Below are 19,393 nucleotides of genomic sequence, written 5' to 3' on the forward strand. Positions count from 1 at the left end.
GAAAGTCCTGCACTGTGAAGGTTAAAGGGTATCTTAGCGCCACTGCTGTGTTCGATAAATAGCTAGTCATTTGTTGTCACATAAGCATATACATTTAGAAACAACACCCACTTTCTTTAGCAGAAAGTGATGTTCCCAGTAGAAGAAGAGTCTTGTTCTAGGATGGTAAATTGGACTTATTCTTCCTGCTAGTCCCTTTCTGTCTTCTTTATGTCCTGGAAATATTGGTCTGAACTGTAAAACCTAGGATTTCTGTAATCTGAACATTAAGCTCAGTAGAGATTTCCAAAGGATACTTCTCAAATGACTGGTGTCATTCAACCTCTGTTAGAAGGGAAGCCGAGGATGAAGCCATTTTCTCTTATCATGGAATCAATTATTTTTCTTTGAAGCCTAGTTCAGAGCTTTTAGCAAATTGCACAGCAAAATAGAAATGCAGCCAGTCCTCGGTACAGACCTGTGGAGGTGGTTGAGGGAAGCCTGTCCCTTAGGCATTGTGAGAGATGGGGCTCATTTTCAGACTTTGTAAATCTTATAGGGAAGGAGGCAGAGAGGAAACCAGTAGTTTCTCTTCTGCCTTAAAAGGAAATACATTTGAAACTAGGTGAATCTGGAAAGTTGAGAGAAAACCACCAAGTATAGCACTAGAATAGAACCTGGCTGACCAAGTCAGAGTATTTCAACTTGGTTGTGAACTTGCTGTGAGACCTTAGGTAAGTCATATTCCTTCTTTGGGTCTGACCGTCCCAATTGTCTCATAGAATAGCTGAAGTGAAGAAGTGTGGAAAATAGATATGCATTTGGTTTGGAAACAGAGAAAATATGAGTGCAAAGTATTATTGTTGTTGTTTTATGTTTGCTTATTGTTTGCAGATGGACCATCTTGGTGTATGACCTGGAATTTGAATTGATATAGAACAGTACAGGCCAGTTCTGTGGTCTCTGAAATTATAGAGGTGGGGTAAGTAGGATGATTCAGTAAGGATGTAGAGCTGGGCTCAGTCATACCATCATTTTGCGTCAGTCTTTTTGGTAGCTCACAAACTCTCCATGAGTCTCAATTTCCTCAACTATAAAGTGGGGTCACTTGTGAGAACAAATGTAAGATAATAAGGAACACTTGTACTGTGAAAACTGCATGAAGTAGTCATTTGATAATAATAATGAGGGGCTGGAGCAATAGCACAGCGAGTAGGGCGTTTGCCTTGCATGCGGCCGACCCGGGTTTGATTCCCAGCATCCCATATGGTTCCAGGTCTGACCCAAAAAGCAAAAAGAAATAATAATGATTGTTGCTATTCTGTGTGCTGAGAATTGAAATCCTTTAATGTCAGTACATGGCCCATACTTGATTAAAATATAAAATCCTAGCACTCTTTAAAATAATTTTTGATTCCATAGATTTGGATTGGATCACAAGAATGATGCATATATGACCAAAATGTCAGAGTCTGATGTGGGGGCACGTTTGGGAGTCATTGGTCTACAGCAACATTTCACGACTAACTGGGCTGGCTATATGGCTTCCTGTGGAATACCAGTATATTCCAAGGGGACCATATTTGAAAATATTAGAATTAATGGGCCATGGTAGAGACTAGAGGATCAATCAATAGAGCAGAGAGCCACAGGAAGAAAACAGGTCAGAAGGTAACCACAGTAATTTTTTAAAAAGGTTAAGAAGTGTCTTACACGCTGCCCACCCACTGCTCAGGAAAGTGAGTTTACATAGCCAGTATTTAAAATATAAATGAAACCAAAATGGAATGAAATAGGAAGCAACATTATATGCTATATATAGTAAGGTATATTATGCATTCCTTTGTGAAATGTTTGTTGTGTGTGTCTATCTAATTTCAATAACACACATCATATATGCTATAAAAATGTCCAATATTTTTCTTTTATTTTTCTTCACGGTATAAAATATTTGAAATACACCCTAAAGGTAGTCTTTTCCATTTGGAGATACTAATATCCAGAAAAATAGATCAGATAAGGATAATCAGCCAGATAATGGAGTGAGGTTCATTTCTCCTCTCTCCTATCTCTCTCCCATGCTATGTTTGGTTTGGCATAGTTAGCAGTTGTCTAATTAGAATGAGTTTGAATACCACGTAATGCCTCTGATCTGAGATGTAAGGTCAAGTTAGGGTTATTGCTTCAGGTAGAGGGCTAAGTACATTTTCAGAATTAGGCAGAAAATTAGGCAGAAAATGCTTTGTGGTTTATTGGGGTATCTGGGTACTTATGGCCATGGGCACTTTGTACACATTTCACTTTTCTCTTCCCAAGTTCTAATACTTGATTCTGCTATTTGAAACCCTTGATGCCTCTGTGAAATGAAGTAATAAAATAAGATTTCTAGTCAGTGTTTAAAATTCTAATTTTGTTCACATCAACTGATATCAGTGCCTGTTTACTCCCCATTTCGTATGTTAAGAATATTAGTTAGCACCCTTAAACTTTTATCCTCATGCTGTTTGAGGAGAGGAACAAACATTTCTGCCTTTGGTCATGGGGAAATGAGATTGTCTCAGCAAGAACACTTAAGTCTACCCTCTGAAAGCTGTAGAATTTGCAAGATTCCTCTACCCCTCTCATTCCAGAACTCCTTATCTTTATATTTTCTCCATATTTTATCACTCCTAACAACTGTATCACTGTCATCCCATCGCTGTTCATCGATTTACTCGAGTAGTCACCAGTAAGTCTCCATTCATCCCAACCCTGAGATTTTAGCAGCCTCTCCTTACTCATTTTCCCCAACGATTGGAGGCTCTTTTCAGGGTCAGGGGAATGAGACCTATTATCTATTACTGTATTTGGCATATAGAATATGCCACGGGGAGCTTGCCAGGCTCTTCCGTAGAATGCCACTTACCTATAATAAATTGACATTTAACGAATTCATTAGTTAGCACAGATGAAGTAAGATTTGGCACAGCAGACTAGAAATTAGAAAATAGACTCAGCATTCTCAGTGGCACTAGTTACCAATTAACCAGAAGTTAATGGACAGGGATTTCCTATAACAACTATATAGGAAACAATAAACAGACGAGGAAAATAATCCTAAGAAAGTGAGAGTGAAAATAATCCTAGAAAGAGAGTGAAATAATGTCCAGATTTTTTTTCCTAAAAAGATAGGCAATTAATTGTGCATGGAGTCTTCTAACTTTAAATATTAGAAATTCTGATCATATAGAGAGAAAATATGCCTATGTCTCAGATTTGGTGCACACTATTTTGTGACCTCTGCCACAGATTTGTAGAAAAGCTGGGACTGTGAAAATCCTGGAAATTGATATTTAGTGAGAAAATATACCCTCAGTGAGGTTAGGCACCTTTTCTATGATCACATAGCTAATTTGCATTAGAAGTGACACTTATCTCCTATTGCTTGCTCCTAGGGCTCACATTTACCCTCTGTCTGTAGGCTGCTTCTCTTCTGTTTAGTATCCAGTTAGCCCATCTTCCCTTCAGTAAAGGACAGCATTCAGTTCCCTCTACAAGCCCCTTTCACAAAGAATATAACAGAGTCATCACCTCCTGTTTGATAAGCCCTAGGCTTTTCTCACCACAGAGTGTATGAATTTTCCTGCCTTCCCAATCTCAATAGTGGATATTGCCTCTTGGTGCTCTTTATTGCTTTTTCTTCAGTGATAGGATTAAGACAAAATCTTTATGGGAATGTTATTAGCATTGCTCCAAGCCAATGGCGACTTTTGGTATAATCTGTGTAGTCTAGTGCAATAAAAGTGTAATTCAAAATTCAGAGGGTTGGTTTTGTTACTCAAATATGTGATCTGAGACAACTTCTGTAAACCTCCCTGACTATCAATTTCCTTAGTTGTAAAAATGAGAAAAATAAGATCTGTCTTTATCTTTCAGGGCTGATGTAAAGCAAACGTGAGATTATCTTTGAGATTCAATGTATGAGATTACTTTGAAAAGAAAACATTTTACAACTATGAAGATATACTCTCATTATGAAATTAGCAAGTAATTTTTGAGCACCTACTAAGTACAAGCTCACACAATATTTATTCAGGGCATGCCAATGAGCTGAAGACTTGGCTGCCTCCATGAGCTTATTATAGTCTGAGATGAAGGGACATATGTGACTGGAAAGAGAGCCAGCACTGCAAAGCTAGAGAAAACCAGGAAACAAATGAGAGGCACACTGTGATTGAAGGCATTGTGGTGCAAAGAGTTTATTAGGGAAGGATTCCTGGAGGGAGTTGCATCTGAGCTATGCTATGGGAGGAAAAAGTGTTAGAATTGGATTGGCAGAGACAAGAGAGACACTCTAGACAGGAACAATAGCACAGGTAAGGGATGGGATTGTGTGTTAAGGCAAAATCTACATTGACTGGAGGGTTCAAATAGTAACTGAAGGGATGTAGATATCGCACAGTAAGTATGGTGGTTGCCTTGCATGTGTCTGACTCAGGTTCAATCATTCCATATAGTCCGCTTTGCATGGCCTAAAATGATCTTTTAGCACAGAGCTATGATAAGAGCCCTGAACACCAGGATGTTCAGGGCTTTTATCTTTGTGTTCAGGTGAGATATGCCCTCACCCCCAAAACATTACCTGGAAGATTATCATTTCTCCACTTGCTTGGTATGCAGCCAGAACAAATAAAAGTAGAGTCCAAATAGAACGGTGGATATGGTTGATTACATTTTAAGGGGACTGTGCACTGTAAGAGGCTTCATAAAATAGTAACAATACCCACTTTGTTGGACTATTCTGAGCTTTAAATGCAGTGATCTGCTTTAAATATTTAGCATGGTGTTCAATATATGAGAAGTACAAAAGAAATGTTATCTGTCTTTCTCATCATTATCATCAATTTTCATCTTATTTTGAAGTTAGAGGGTTAATACCAAAAGATTTGTATTTATTATTTGTATTCTATGTATTAAATAATATCTGATTGATATTATTTGTATAATCTTGTGTAAGATATATTATTTCTCAATGTTCTGGTCTTTAAAATGGCAATAAGAGTAGTGCTGACAGGAAAAGCTATTGTAAAGATTAAAATGAATGAATCCAAGACTTATACCTTGATTTTCAAATGGTAAACTTTCAATAGATGTTAGATAATACAATTGTTATAATCAAATAGTCATTGATATAATGTCCTGATATTGCTTTTAATTTTTCCCTTAGACTATAATTTGCATAGATTCAGGATCATGCCTGTTTTGTTGAAGCTCAGTCCCCTGAATACAGTCAGTGCTCACTGACTGTTAAGGAAAATGATCACTAGATCAGAAATCCATGCCATTTATGCAATCATGTATTTATTATCAAAACTAGTTTTAGTAATTAAGATACAAAAACTTAATTCTTTAATGTGATTTAGGGAGAATTTACATTTCTTGTTTTCCTAGATTTTTTTATTATACAGTGAAAGAGGAAGCTTGTAAGGTCTATCCTGTAAAGCAGGTGATCAGGCAAGGCCTCATTAAGAGGGTGATCTTTGAACCCTACTGAAGAAAGTAAGGGAGTGGATCTTAGAGGTAAGTTGGAGAAGAGTATTCTAGGCAGAGAAAACAACATTAGCAAAGTCCCTGGATTAGGAATATGCCTGAATTTTATGATCAAGAAATAATTTATTAGAAATATGCATAAAGTAGGGGGTCAGAAAGGTCACTGGAGCTATTAGGCCATTGTGTTGACTCTCATTTACTATTATCGGAAAAATGAAAAGCTACAGGAGGACCTTGTTCAGGGAGGTAAATGATCTGATTTACATCATCCATTTTCCCCTTCTATAAGCAATCAGGTTTGTCCCACAGGCCTGGGACAATAAGAAGCAATAGATGCAATACCAGCAGTTTCTGTAGAGTTATACTTAACCACTATAGAAGAGGTCACGAAGAAAAAGTGACAGCACAGAGGAATAGAAAGAGACTTTGATTATTAGAGCTGAAATTTATACAATTAATGTAATCCTGCCATTAGGCATATTTTTAGAAGCCCTTGAATTAAAACAGTCACTGTCTCCAGACCTGTGCAACCTCTTGGAAGACCTCTCAATGTCAGAAAGCCTTTCTACAGAAATAGCTTCCTCCTTGTCACCACTTGGTGGCAGTAATCATAATTGTTACCTGAGCAACCCAGAACAACTGCATACCTTCCATAGGAAAATATTTCTGAGCTTTGAAAGCAGGTGACTATCCAATAGACACCCCAACATTTCTCTTTTGGGGGGTCCCATTTCTCTGATAACTTAAAGAACAGCTACTTTTCTGAGGTTATTTCAAACTTCTTTGCTAATCCTCTGACTTTTCTCTGGAGGTATTCCACTTTCTCAGTAACCTTAAATGTAGAGCTTAGACTTGGGCAGAAGATTCCAGGATGAAACAGCATAGATTTCAATGTAACAATTGTATTCAGAAATTTAGAGCCAGTACCTAGATTACTGTAACCTGTAATTTTACTTTGCTTTCAGCAGCCAAAAAATAATTTAGCTGCATTAAACTATTTGCTCAATTGATCCCACAGGTCAACTCCAACTAGTAGATAATTTTTGGTTTGTTTCTTTTTGTGTGAATTTCTGCCAAACTATAATTTCCTTACACTGGTAACACAAAATGGGCTTTAAATTATTAGTTATTATTATTTTAGCTGTTTTATCTTACAAATTTTTCTTTTATTTTATAGCCCAGTATTCCAGTCAATCAATTTCATTTTGAATCTCAGTTTTTGTTCAACATATTTTATATTGCTGCCAGTACTGTGTCATCTTCAGAAGTGGTAAGTACATTTTCTGTGTCATTAACTAGTTAATAAAAATTTTAAAGCCCAATGGCCTTTCTTCGCAGCCCTTTCTGCTGGTTGCCATCTGTTCTTTAGGTAAAATTCTTTTAAACACTTGTCTGTCTGTTTAACTAAATTTAAACCTGGTTGTTATGTTGCTATTTTACCTTACTTCATTCACAAGAAAGCTATTTCTGTTGGACTGCTGAATTCAAGATGTGTTGTTCATACAAAAGCAATGAATGTGGATGATCTAAGATGGTACTGTTTGTACAACAAAATGTAAACTATTGTTTTCTGGTTAAAAAGTAATATTGACTTGTAATCTCATGTTGTATCTGAGGCTAATCTCATATAATTATAGAAATTGCAATGTTGCTCTACAATTTCATGTGCCCACACTGTACGATCTAGCTGTGGTTAATAGTTTTGTGCATAAATATGGATCTGCAATTTAAATAATACTAGAGAGATTGCTCTGTGACCTGCTTTTGCACTTGCAATCTTTTGAGAACCTCCTTTTTCATGGGGAATCAACCCCCAACAGAGTTACAGGGAGCAGTCTGGGACACTGCTGGCTATGTTTGATCTGTGATATAGACCTGATGGCTGATATGACACCTGGTCTTGGCCATATTTAGGGTCTACCTCAACTATACCGAACAGTGCACAGCGGGGCATGTGGAGCTAGAATCAAACTCAGCTCCTCATACATACCGGACTTAATTGATCAATCAATTAATTATGTTCTACTTTTAAATTATCTCCCTGGTTCCTAACATATCCTTTTAAACAAATACCATGTTTAACTTTGTGAATATGGCCTAATTTACTTTATCAATTCCTTTTGTTTGTTTTTGAGCCATACCCGGCAGAGTTCAGGGGTTACTACAAGCTCTGCACTCAGGAATCATTCCTGGCAGTGCTTGGGAGACCATCTGGAATGGCTGGCATCAAACTTGGGTCAGCTGCATGCAATGAAAGCACCTTACCCACTCCACCATCTCTTTATTTTCATCAGTTCCTTTTTGATGGATGTTTTAGATCCTTGGCAAAATTTTGCTGACACAAGCAATGTTGCATGATTAACTTTCTTGGTTGGTTTGATGAGATGCTGTTCTGGATTCTGGGTCTTTTAGATTACCTGACCTTTTCATATCTTGTCAATTTTCTGAATGCTCAAGAGATGCTTAGGAAAAAACTAAGATGGAGCTAACAAGTATATATTTGTCGTGGTCAAGTTTAAAAATACGTACCCCGTCCTACCTTGGAATTTAGTTCAGACTGTTTGTACTCCTGTGGATGTTAGGACAACCAAAATACAGATTGCACCAGTTCGGAGCACTGAAAAATAGACAACCTTGATGGGAGACTCAGTTCCTATATAACACGGATAAAGTGATAGGAGTAAAAAGCCACTATTCTCCAACTAACACTATCAACTCTAACAAGTATGACTCTATGTATTAGGTCCTGAAAAAGTCCCACTTTCCCTATCATCACACCTTTCCTCCTACATGGCCTCTTCTTTACACACATGCGCACATCCCAAAGCAAGGTGGGATCTTCTGTTCTAAATTACCACAAAGTTTTGTATGGGTTTAAGAGTCAAGCCTGAGTTTGTATATTGGAACTGTGTATTACCAGCTCTGTAATCTGAGTCTAGCTTTCCTCATCTATACCAAGAAGATATATGATATTTAAAAACATTCAACTCAATGCCTGGCTGATATGGAACACTCAATAAATGCAAGCTGTTATTAGGATTATTAACATGGTTGATGATATTACCACTCCATAGACTTGTGAAGATTTAAATGAAAATATATGTAAAACATCCAACATAAAAACACAATGTTCAGATAAAATGGTGATACAAAATAAATGATAGAACCACACATAATGGGAGAAAATATTTGCTCATGACTCATGTGACAAAATGTTAATGTCCAAGACATATACTTTTTGAATTTTATATGAAAAAAAAAACAACTGACCCCACCAAAAATGGATGTAATAGTTGAACAAAAATTCCCTCATCCGCAGCTTCCCCCAGCGGATCGTTGGCTGCCATTTTCCAGAGGCCAATGGACAACCAGATATGAGCCTGCAGTAATGAGATATGCTGAGCCTCACGGGATGGGGTGGAGTTGTCCCTTTCTTCCCCCGCCCCAATGAGACCCAGAGTCACCTCCTACGAACGGGCCCTCTGGCTATTGATCAAGCGGCTAAAGCCATGATCCCAGAGACTCAGAAACAAATCTCGGAACCCAGCAGCTTTTAGCAGAAATCCCTCCAGATTTTAATTATTAAAATTTCAGAATTCCAAAATTTTGCGGTCACAATAGCGGCCACATGACATCATATGCTATCCATAATCCAGCAAGAGAATACAAATTGTCTAATGTTGCCTTTTCGGCAGATCTGAGTGTTGGAGTAAAATTCCAAATAATAATGGTGGATCTGGTATCAAAATACTGAATGTAATCAAAGTAGAGAGAGTGTAATGTGGAAATCATCTGCCACACAGGTAGCGGGAGGGTGTGGGATGGGGGTTATACTGGGGGTTTTGGTGGTGGAAAATGTGCACTGGTGAAGGGACGGGTGTTTGTAACTGCTCTCACAGTGATTCAATTAATAAATTTAGTTTTTAAAATTCCCTCAAAGAAGACATACTGGTGATTAAAAGGCTTATGAAAATGCTCCCTATCACTTATGAGGGAAACACAAATTAAAGCAATAGTGAGGTATCATCTCACAGCAGTGAAACTGGCACACCTCCCAAAAATTCAAAACAGCCAGTGTTGGGATGGGTGTAGGAGAAAAAGAACACTCATTCATTGCTGGTGGCAATCTCTTCTGGTTCAATATTTTTGAAAACAATATTGACACCTCATAACACTAGCAATTGAACTTCCATATGACCCACCAATTCCACTTCTTGGCATAGATTCAAAAGGGTCGGAAAACTCTCTTCAGAAAAGACATTTGCAACCTTATGTTTATTTCATCATTTTTCACAATAGTCAGAATGTGGAAACAGCACATGTTTCCAAGAACGATGACTAGATAAGAAATTATGGTACATATATACAATGGTACATATGTACAATTATAAGAAAAAATGAAATTATAAAATGTGTTGCTAAGTGGAGATTATCCTGATGAATGAAATTAGTCAGAAGGAGAGGAACAGATACCGAATGATCTCCCTTATATTTGGGATATGAAGAAACATAGAATGGGAATAACAAATGCCCAAAAGCAACAGAAAATGAGAACTGGTCTTCAGTAGAAAATTAACCAATGGGGAAAGGGGATGAAGAGGACACTGGGACAATGCTGAAGGGAAGCTGACACTCTGGTGAGGGTACTGCGTAGGAATGTTTTGGCATAAAACCCTACCAAATAACAGTTTTTAGACTAATCATAGTGCATAAAATTAAAAATTAAAAATAAATTATAGAAATTATAGATTACTTTATAGCTATTTTTGGACATTTACATAATTCTCTTTTGTGTTACTTCTATCTGTGTTCACATCTTTATCACTTCTTATATGCTCCCTTGGAAACAAAGTTCTCTCTCTCACACACACATACACACACTCACACATCTATATATTCACACTAAAAGAATATAAGAGACAGTTCTGGGGATTAATTGAACCTTTGAAAATTTTAGATGAATGAATGATGCAATTACTTTTACTAGGTTATTTTATCATTGTCTTGTGTTTTAGTTAGGTACTATCTTTACTTTTTACTCACCAACATACCCTTGTACCTTAGAAGAGTTATGGTATGCATATTCCAACTACAGCGCCTCTGATTAAAAGACTAGCAATCTACATATTCTTAGGTATGAAACATTTTCAGGAAACAGTGGTCTTGAGCAGAATGGAATTAGTTACCACACTCAGACTTCTGCTATTTAAGCAGACAGAGATATTAGGTGACCTTCTCAGTCTAATATCCCAAGTTGTTTCCCTGCTTTCATTTATGCCCTCCATGTAGCATGGGGTACAATAGTAAATGAAATCATATCATCCATTGCCTAAAGTCATCCAATTGCTCTCATCTCATGTAGTGTAAAGTCCTATTTCTTTTTATCATCTACAATGTTCTGAAAAATCTGAACCCTGGACATCACTCTAACTTCATCTTATTAAACTCTATCCCCTTGCCCACTCTATGCCACTCACACTGACCTGCACTGTAAACATGCCACATTTAATTTAGTATTGTTTCATCATCTTCACTGTCATTCTGCCCAAGAACTCAGGCTGTTCATATTTTTAAATGTTCCCTAAGTTATTTTATTTATTTAAAAAATTGTACATAGATTTATACATCTATATGCTTTTCCCCTTTCCCTTTGCTGTCACTGTTATTGATTATGTTGTTATTGTGATGACTGGAAGTTACAGACAAGTTTGACTTTGATGTTTGCAAGGGATTGCATGTCAGAGCACTTGTGTAAGGTGCTCCCCAATATTTGCATTTCTTTAGTTGTGGGTTGTACTTGTGCTTGTCAGGGGTTGTACTCCTTTTTCTCTTTTTCTTGGGTTTTGGAGCACATCCATCTGTGCTCAGGCCTTACTCCTGGTAGTTCTTGGGGGACCATATGAGCTCTTGAAGATCAAATTCAGGTGAGCCACATGCATAGCAATTGCCCTACAAAGGGTACTATATCTCCGGGCCCAAGAGGTTTCACTCTAAAGTTTAAGCATGCAAGTTCCGATTGGTTTTTTTCTTGTGATGACATACCTGCACATATATGAGACTATGGTGCCCACCAGGGGTCCAAATGCGATCAGGTTGAGATGTTCTTACACTTAATCATGATGCCCTGTAACCCTGTCACTCTCTTAATTGTGTTTGCACACGAGCTTATTAGGAGTAACACTCTTTAGTTTTGGTATTTATGAGCATAGGTTACTGGGTTGCTCACACAGATGCTCTCCAAGGATTGTATTTTCCTGGCTGGGAATCTTACAGACCATTTGGTGGTGCTTACTGGGTGTGGTGTTCCTACTCACCTGACTGCATTATGACCAGGTATTGCTTGTGATTCCATAAATCATGGAAATGAGATCTTTCAGGTTCAGACAGTACAGCTGACAGGATTCCACTCAGTACATGTGGTGGCACCGGGACTGAATTTTTACTTTATGTCTGCAAGACACGCATTCTAAGGCATTGAATTCTTCCCTGACCCCCATCCCTATTAGTTTTAATGTGTGCAACCAAGGCAGACAGCTTGCATTCTAATTTTCACATTTTGTGTATTCCCATCTTTATACTTATCAAATAATAATTACTTTGATGACTTCATTCATTTACTTAATAAATATTTATTGAATATTAAAAACAAAATAGATATTAGAGCAAACTAAATACAAATCCTAATTTATTATGATGCTTCCATTCTAATGTGGAAGACAGACATCAAAAGAGATTATTTTTAAATAATATTGTCATGGACTCAATAATTTTATGCCCTTAAATGCCTACATTTAAACCTTAATCTTCAATGTGATGATATTTGCCGATTTTAAAAAGTAATTAGGGTTAAGTGACATCATAAGAGCTGTGTTCTGGTATAGTGAAATTAATTTTCTTTCAATATGACACACTAGGATGTTTATTAGTACCACTGTATCTTCTGTCCCAATTGCTTCTGCACAAGAACAGGTAATGTGAGAAGATTATAATATGGCAGTTATCTATAATGAAAACTTGCATTATCTTAAGTTTCAATTACTCTGCCTGTAGAACTGTGAGAAATATATTTCAGTTATTTGAACCCAGTCTATGGTGTTTTGTTATAGCAGTATGAGCAGACAAGATAGATAATATGTCCTATACAGAAGAAAATCACAGCATAATTTTTTCTAATTTTTTAAATTTTATTGAATCACCTTGAGATAGTTACAAGCTTTCATGTTTGGGTTACAATCTCACAATGATCAAACACCCACCCCTCCACCAGTGCACATTCCCCACCACCAATATACCAGGTATAACCTTCCCTCTCCCACCCTCCCCCTGCCTCTATGGCAGACAATATTCCCATTCTCTCTCTCTACTTTTGAGCATTATGGCTTGCAACACAGACACTGAGAGGTGATCATCTTTGGTCCATTATCTACTTTTGTCACGCATCTCCCAACCCGACTGATTCCTCCAGCCATCATTTTCCTAGTGATCCCTTCTCTATTCCGTTTGCTTTCTCCCCTCTGCTCATGAAGCAGTTTTCCAGCTATGGGTCAATCCCCCTGGCTCTTGTATCTACTATCCTTGGGTGTCAGCCTCATGTGATGTTATTTTAAACTCCACAAATGACTGCAGTTCTTCTATGTCTGTCCCTCTCTTTCTGACTCATTTCACTTAGCATAATGCTCTCCATGTCTATTCATTTATAAGGAAATTTCATGACTTCATCTCTCCTAACAGCTAAATAGTATTCCATTGTGTAGATGTACCAAAGTTTCTTTAACCAGTCATATGTTTTAGGGCACTCAGGTTGTTTCCATATTTTGGCTATTGTGACAGTGCTACAATGAATATATAGGTATGGATGTCATTTCTACTGTGCTTTTTTACATCATCGGGATATATTCTAAGAAGTTGTATTGCAGGGTCATATGGAAGCTCAATTTCTAGTTTTTGAAGGACTGTCCATGTTGTTTTCCAGAAAGGCTGAAACAGTGGGCATTCCCACCAACAGTGAAAGAGCATCCCTTTTTCCCCACATCCACGCCATCACTGGTTGCTTTTGTTCTTTCCAATGTGTGTGAGTCTCTGTGGAGTGAGATGATATCTCATTGTTGTTTTGATTTCACAGCATAATTTATTTAAAAATTTTGAGAGAGGGTAAAAAGTTTTAGAGAGATTGGCTTGAGAAAATGAATCTTGAATAAAGATCTGAAGGAATGAAGATATCTAAATAAGTAGCCATGTGAATCTGTGCAGTCTTTTAAACTGTATAATACATGCTATTATTTTGATTTGTTTGTTTCTTTTAGGACTTGCTCTTGACTCTGTGCTCAGGGATCATTCCTGGCAGGCCTTGGGTGTTCATATGGGATGCTGGAGATTGATCCCAGAACTGGCATGTGCAAGGCAAACATCCTGCCCTCTGTACTTTTTTTCCAGCCCAAAGAATACGGTTTTGATTCCTGTAATATGCCAATTTGAAATAATCTTAACCAGTTTTGTTGTTGTTATTTGGAGAGTATACTCAGCTCTATTCAGGACTTACTCCTGTCTCTGCATTCAGGGATCACTCCTGGCATCCTTGGAGGAACATACAGGGGTTAGGGATCTAACTTAAATTAGCTGTGTGGAAGGCAAGCACCTTACCTGCCCTGAACCTAGATAATACCTGCTATGTTAGAGGAATAGTAAGGTGGGACAAGTAGCGATAGAGAGTGGACAAGAAGACGAGACATTGAATGATATGTTCAGGAAGGTGATATGGAACCTTAAAAATTGAAAGCCTTGAGGGCAAAGAAGTAGTATAGCAGGTAAGGTACTTGTTTTACATGGTGGCAAACCCAGGTTTCATCCGTGATTCCAATTTGTCACCCAAGCCTGAAGCACAGAGCCAAAAGTAAACCCTTAAAAGAGACAAGTATAGCACAATCCCCTACTCCAAATGACTTACAGTCTTAATACGTAGCCTCTAAAGTGAGATTATCTTATAGAATTTAGAACAGAGAATTATACAGTCTGACTTTGATTTTAATAGAGTTTAATAGATTAATAATAGTTTAATAATTTAATAGATTTCACTAACATCTATGTTTAAGATATACTGAAGCAAAAAAGGTAGAAATAGTACAACCAACTAAAAATCTATTTGCAATAATCCAAGTATAAGATGACGGTGGCTGGGGCCAGAGCGATAGTACAGCGGGTAGGGCGTTTGTCTTGCATGTGGTCGACCAGGGTTCCATTCCCGGCATCCCATATGGTCCCCCGATCACTGCCAGGAGTAATTCCTGAGTGCAAAGCCAGGAGTAACCCCTGAGCATCGCTCAGTGTGACCCAAAGCAAAATAAATAATATTTTTAAAAAAATAAGATGACGGTGGCTTAGAGAAAGGTGATAAAATGGCAATAATATGAGAAGCAGTGATAATGGTCAAATCTATGTGTATTTAAAGAAAGAGTTTATACAGCATTTTTTAATGAACTATATGTTGAGCATGAGACAAGAGACAATGTTCTTTTTTGTCCCAGTTATCCAGAAGAATAATATTGCCATTTAATTGAGATGGAAAGAACTGAAAGAAAAGTAAGTTTGGGGGGAAATATCAAGGGCTTAGTTTTGACTTTGGTAACTTTGAAGAACCTATTATATATTCAACTAATAACACAAGCAGTAATGTTTGTTTTTTAGGAGATGCCAACTAGATGTGGATATGGGAACTAGTAGTTCACAGGAAAGGTCATACTAGGAGATAGAATTCTGGCAGCTATGATACTAGGTGAAATTATTGCAGAGTCTAAGTTGAGTTAGAAACAGGAGTACTGAGCTCTAAAACATTCCAAAATCAAGAGTTTGAGTTGAAGAACAGCATGCAAAGGGAACTATGGAGCTGTATCCAAAAGAGATGGAAGAAAGCTAATAGAATGTTGTTTCTTGGAAGTCCAAAGAAAGAAATTATCTGATAAAAATAAAATTTCAGTGTTGCTTAGGCAGATAAAGAATTTGGAAATTTATGAGCTCACTTTTATCTTTCAAATTGGTATAGTGATAAAAGGATCCCATCTTGAGCGCTAAGAATTTTACCTGCATTTTCAACGTAGGAAGACACTGTATTCTGCAATTTAGTATCTTTCTAAATTGAAACTCTTTTCGTTTGATTTTGGGCCACACCTGGTGCTAATCATCGGTTACTCCTGGAGGCTCTGCACTCAGAATTCACTCCTGGTGGTGCACAGTGAATCATATGGAATGCTGGGGACCTATCCTGAGCCAGCTGTGTGCAAAGACAAAACCTTACACACTATACTATCTGCCCAGCCCCTGGAAGTCTTTTTAATTCAGTGACTGTCCTTCAACTTCAGTATGTGTAATTATCCACTAGGGGGATTGGAAAGAATGTAGATTCTGGAGTGAAGTCTCAGAATCTTAAAATATACTAAAGGCTCAGAGAAATAGCTCAGTGGGTTGGAGAGAAAACCCAATGGCTTGGATAGCACATACTTCCAATGTGAGAGGCCCAGATTTTAGCCCCACCGCTGCATTGTCTCCTGAGCACTGATGTGAGAGTAGTCTCTAAGCACTGCTGGTTGTGGTCCCCAAATAAAACATAAACAAAAGAGAAAATATTTATAAATACCCTAGGTAATTCTACAGCAATGGCCCTGATACAGTGGAGTAGAAAGGAGCACCAGGTGAGCTAGTTAATTTAATTGGTCAGTGTAAATCTTGCTCACTGAATAGGGGTGCAGTGCTACAGACGTCCAGTGACAGATTACAGAGCAGCAAGCCCCAGCAAGAGGATGGACAGGGCCCTAGCTGAAAATTTAAATTAGATATGCGTACACAGGATGGCGAAAAGACTGGGCCATCATATATTAAAAGTAAGCAGAAAGCGAGGGACAGTACAAGGACATTAGACTCTGGACCAGGGATCTAGGGACAAAATATGTGATGTTATACAGGGGTAGAAGGAGATGCCTACACATTAGGGAGGGATATCAATCTGTCTACTTAAACTGTACAATAAAATCTAACTTTTTTGTTATAAAAGAAGAAAATGATTTGAAGAATTGAGACAGTTCAGATAAGGTGAGAACAGGGTAATTATGCATTAGATGTTGTAACAGGTTACCAGGATATCAGAGTAATCACTAGAATGGCATAAGAGAGAATAGGAGATAATTTACAGACAATGGGTTAAAACAAATGCTTCAAGGTTTAAATATAAAGAAAAAGAGACCAGCAAGTCAGTAATAGTATCTAGAGGAACAATTGGGGTGAAAAATTTTATTAACTTTTTATTATTTTTTTCCAGTTCTTAATGACTTTAAGTCCTGTGATTTACAATACTGTTACTGGTAGAGTTTTATGAGTACAACTTGTAAACACCACACATTTCATCAGAATGCACACTTTCTTTACCCACTATGTTCCCAGTTCCCTCTCCCAATCCTTCTTTCTCTCTGCCCAACGCTCAGTTTCATATACTGGTTTTCAGGTTATGTTGCCTTTGAACATTATTTCCTTATAATACTTTGCTTTTGAGGGTTTTTTGGTTGCCCACTCAGTGATGCTCAGGGCTTATTTCTGGCTCTGTGCTCAGGGATCATTTCTGGGGTAGTCAGGGAACTGTATGTAGTGTTAGGGGTTAAACCCAACTTTGTAGACTGCATGCAGGCAAGCACTTTGCCCTCTGTACTTTCTCTCCAGCACTACAATGCTTCTATAGTTCCCACATAATGATCTTCACTCTGTATCTGTCCCTCACCTCCTGGCTAACTTTATTCAGCATGATCCTCTCTAATTCTATCCACACTACTCATCTGATGGAGGCTTAATTTCCAAGTCATATAAAGACTTTTAAAACTGAAGAAGGAAAACAATAACATTCAACAGCATCATGAAAATGGAAGGGGCTAATGTAATAATACATCTGGTAGGGCGCTTGTTTACATGCAGCCAACCCAGATTCAATCCCCCACACCCTGAGTCACCTAAAGTGATGCCTGAGTGCAGTGCAGAGCCAAGAGTAAACCCTGAGTACCGCAGGGTATGGCTCTCAAATAACAACAACAAGAAAAAAGTGGAGAACTCAACAGGAACTTCCCCCAAAGAAGACATACAGATAGCAAATAGATATTGGATGATGTATGAATGAATGATGAACTATGTATGATGAATGAATGATGAATAAAAGATGAAAACTGTATGCATGACATTTTTTTCAGTTTTATTAATTTTTATGGAATAAATAATATTCTAAGGAAAACATCTTATTTTACCACCTTAGCATGCAAGATCAAATAAATGTAAGAAGTGAAAAATAAATGAAAGCTAATAATGATACTGGTGGAGTCCTTGAGTTGGGGGCGGAGAGAAGCTGCAGCCTCAAGAATGGAATCTGCTACTTTCTATCCATCTCTTCAACCTAGGGAAGACTGGGGAAATTTAGGACTGATCAGAGTCTGCTGTGAACCTTGCTACTTGTAAGAAAAGAAAGTCAGTCCTGGACCTCACCCAAGCCTTTCAAGTCCATTGTCTTTCCCTCACAAAAAAATAAATTTTTATTACTTCCTCAAAACTCATGGCCATGGGGGTCCTTCCCTATTTGCCTGCCTGTCTGCTTCAATATCATAAAGTTGAATACAAAATGACTGTATGATAAAGTAGTGGGAAAATTCAGTGGCACTTTGGCTTTACTTCAAGTAATTTTTGCTACATCACTGATGCAGCAAATTTACCCCAAGGCCAGACAGACTGATCATGGGATAGCATAGAATAATTCCTTTTGCCAAGAATGCATGCATTGTGTTTGTAGTTAGCCATTCCAGGAAGCAGATAGACTGTGGGACTCTAAGAACTGGATGAAACTAGACACGTCCACAGAGCTGGGGGTTGTACTGAAAAGGAAATTCCTTTGTGTCATTACTGTTCTTTGGATATGGTCTGTCTGTGGTATAGGATGCACGGGAGATATGTGCCCTTTTGTTATTCCAGCCTTATTGTGCTTTCTGGTGAGATAGTAATACCTTATATAGCTCAAGCCAAAGGATAAGTAAATCAAAATCCAAGAATAATCTTATGTTCATGCAGTAACCAGAAGCCATGACACCTGCTTCATACCAATTGTTGCAGTGCATAATTCCTATAGTGTAAGATTATTGTTCTTGGGCTACCTCACCCAATCTCCCTGAACTTTGGAAAGCCGAGGCAGTCATGTCCACAAACCACCTCCAGCACTTTGTAAGCTCTTTCACCAGCCATGACCCATAGACTCATAAATATATAATGAGAGAGAGCAACAAGATGCAGACATTCCTCCAGACTGCACAAAGCTAAGTCATCCAGTGTACCCCAGCCATCAGTACCACCCAAACTGAACCCCGGCAGCTGAAAACCTCCACACTCCACAATCACTACCATGCTCCTGGCCAGACTCCACTGTTCAGGTTGGGCCTCATCCAGAAATTAATCTGTTGGAAAACTCAAGAATTAACCTAAAGAGAAAGCAAAATGTGGATGATGGCTTGACCTCTATAGTCTTGAGGTTCAAGGTTCAAATCCTGACTGGATTTGTAACTTGTTAACTATAAGAAAGTTACTTTGCCTCTCTGTTGCTTCATTTCTTCCATTCTTATTTGTAAAGCCCTTCGAGTGATGCCTGAAACATTATCCTGAATTTGACAACATTCCTACCAACAGTGAATGAGGGCTCCTTTCCCACCACACCTCTCGAACACTGGTTGTTTATAGTCGCTTTGACATAGGCCATTCTCAAGGGTGTGAGAGGATGATATCTAATTGTAGTTTGATTTGCATTTTCCTCATAATAAATGGCAATGAACACTCCTATATCTACTGACTCTCTGTCTACCCTCTACAGGGAAGTAAATGT

General features: G+C 38.0%; 1 protein-coding gene across 2 annotated transcripts in view; it reads left to right on the top strand.

Moving 5' to 3' along the window:
- The window catches only part of PAK3 (p21 (RAC1) activated kinase 3), a 341,434-nt gene that overhangs the window by 49,606 nt on the left and 272,435 nt on the right, over positions 1-19,393 (top strand). For both annotated transcript variants that reach the window (XM_055122435.1, XM_055122436.1), the window contains exon 2: positions 6,686-6,778. The gene's annotated coding sequence lies outside the window, so the exon portion shown is untranslated. The remainder of the gene's footprint in view (positions 1-6,685; positions 6,779-19,393) is intronic.

This window comes from Sorex araneus, chromosome X (assembly GCF_027595985.1).
Source record: "Sorex araneus isolate mSorAra2 chromosome X, mSorAra2.pri, whole genome shotgun sequence".
NCBI classification, from domain to species: Eukaryota; Metazoa; Chordata; class Mammalia; order Eulipotyphla; family Soricidae; genus Sorex; species Sorex araneus.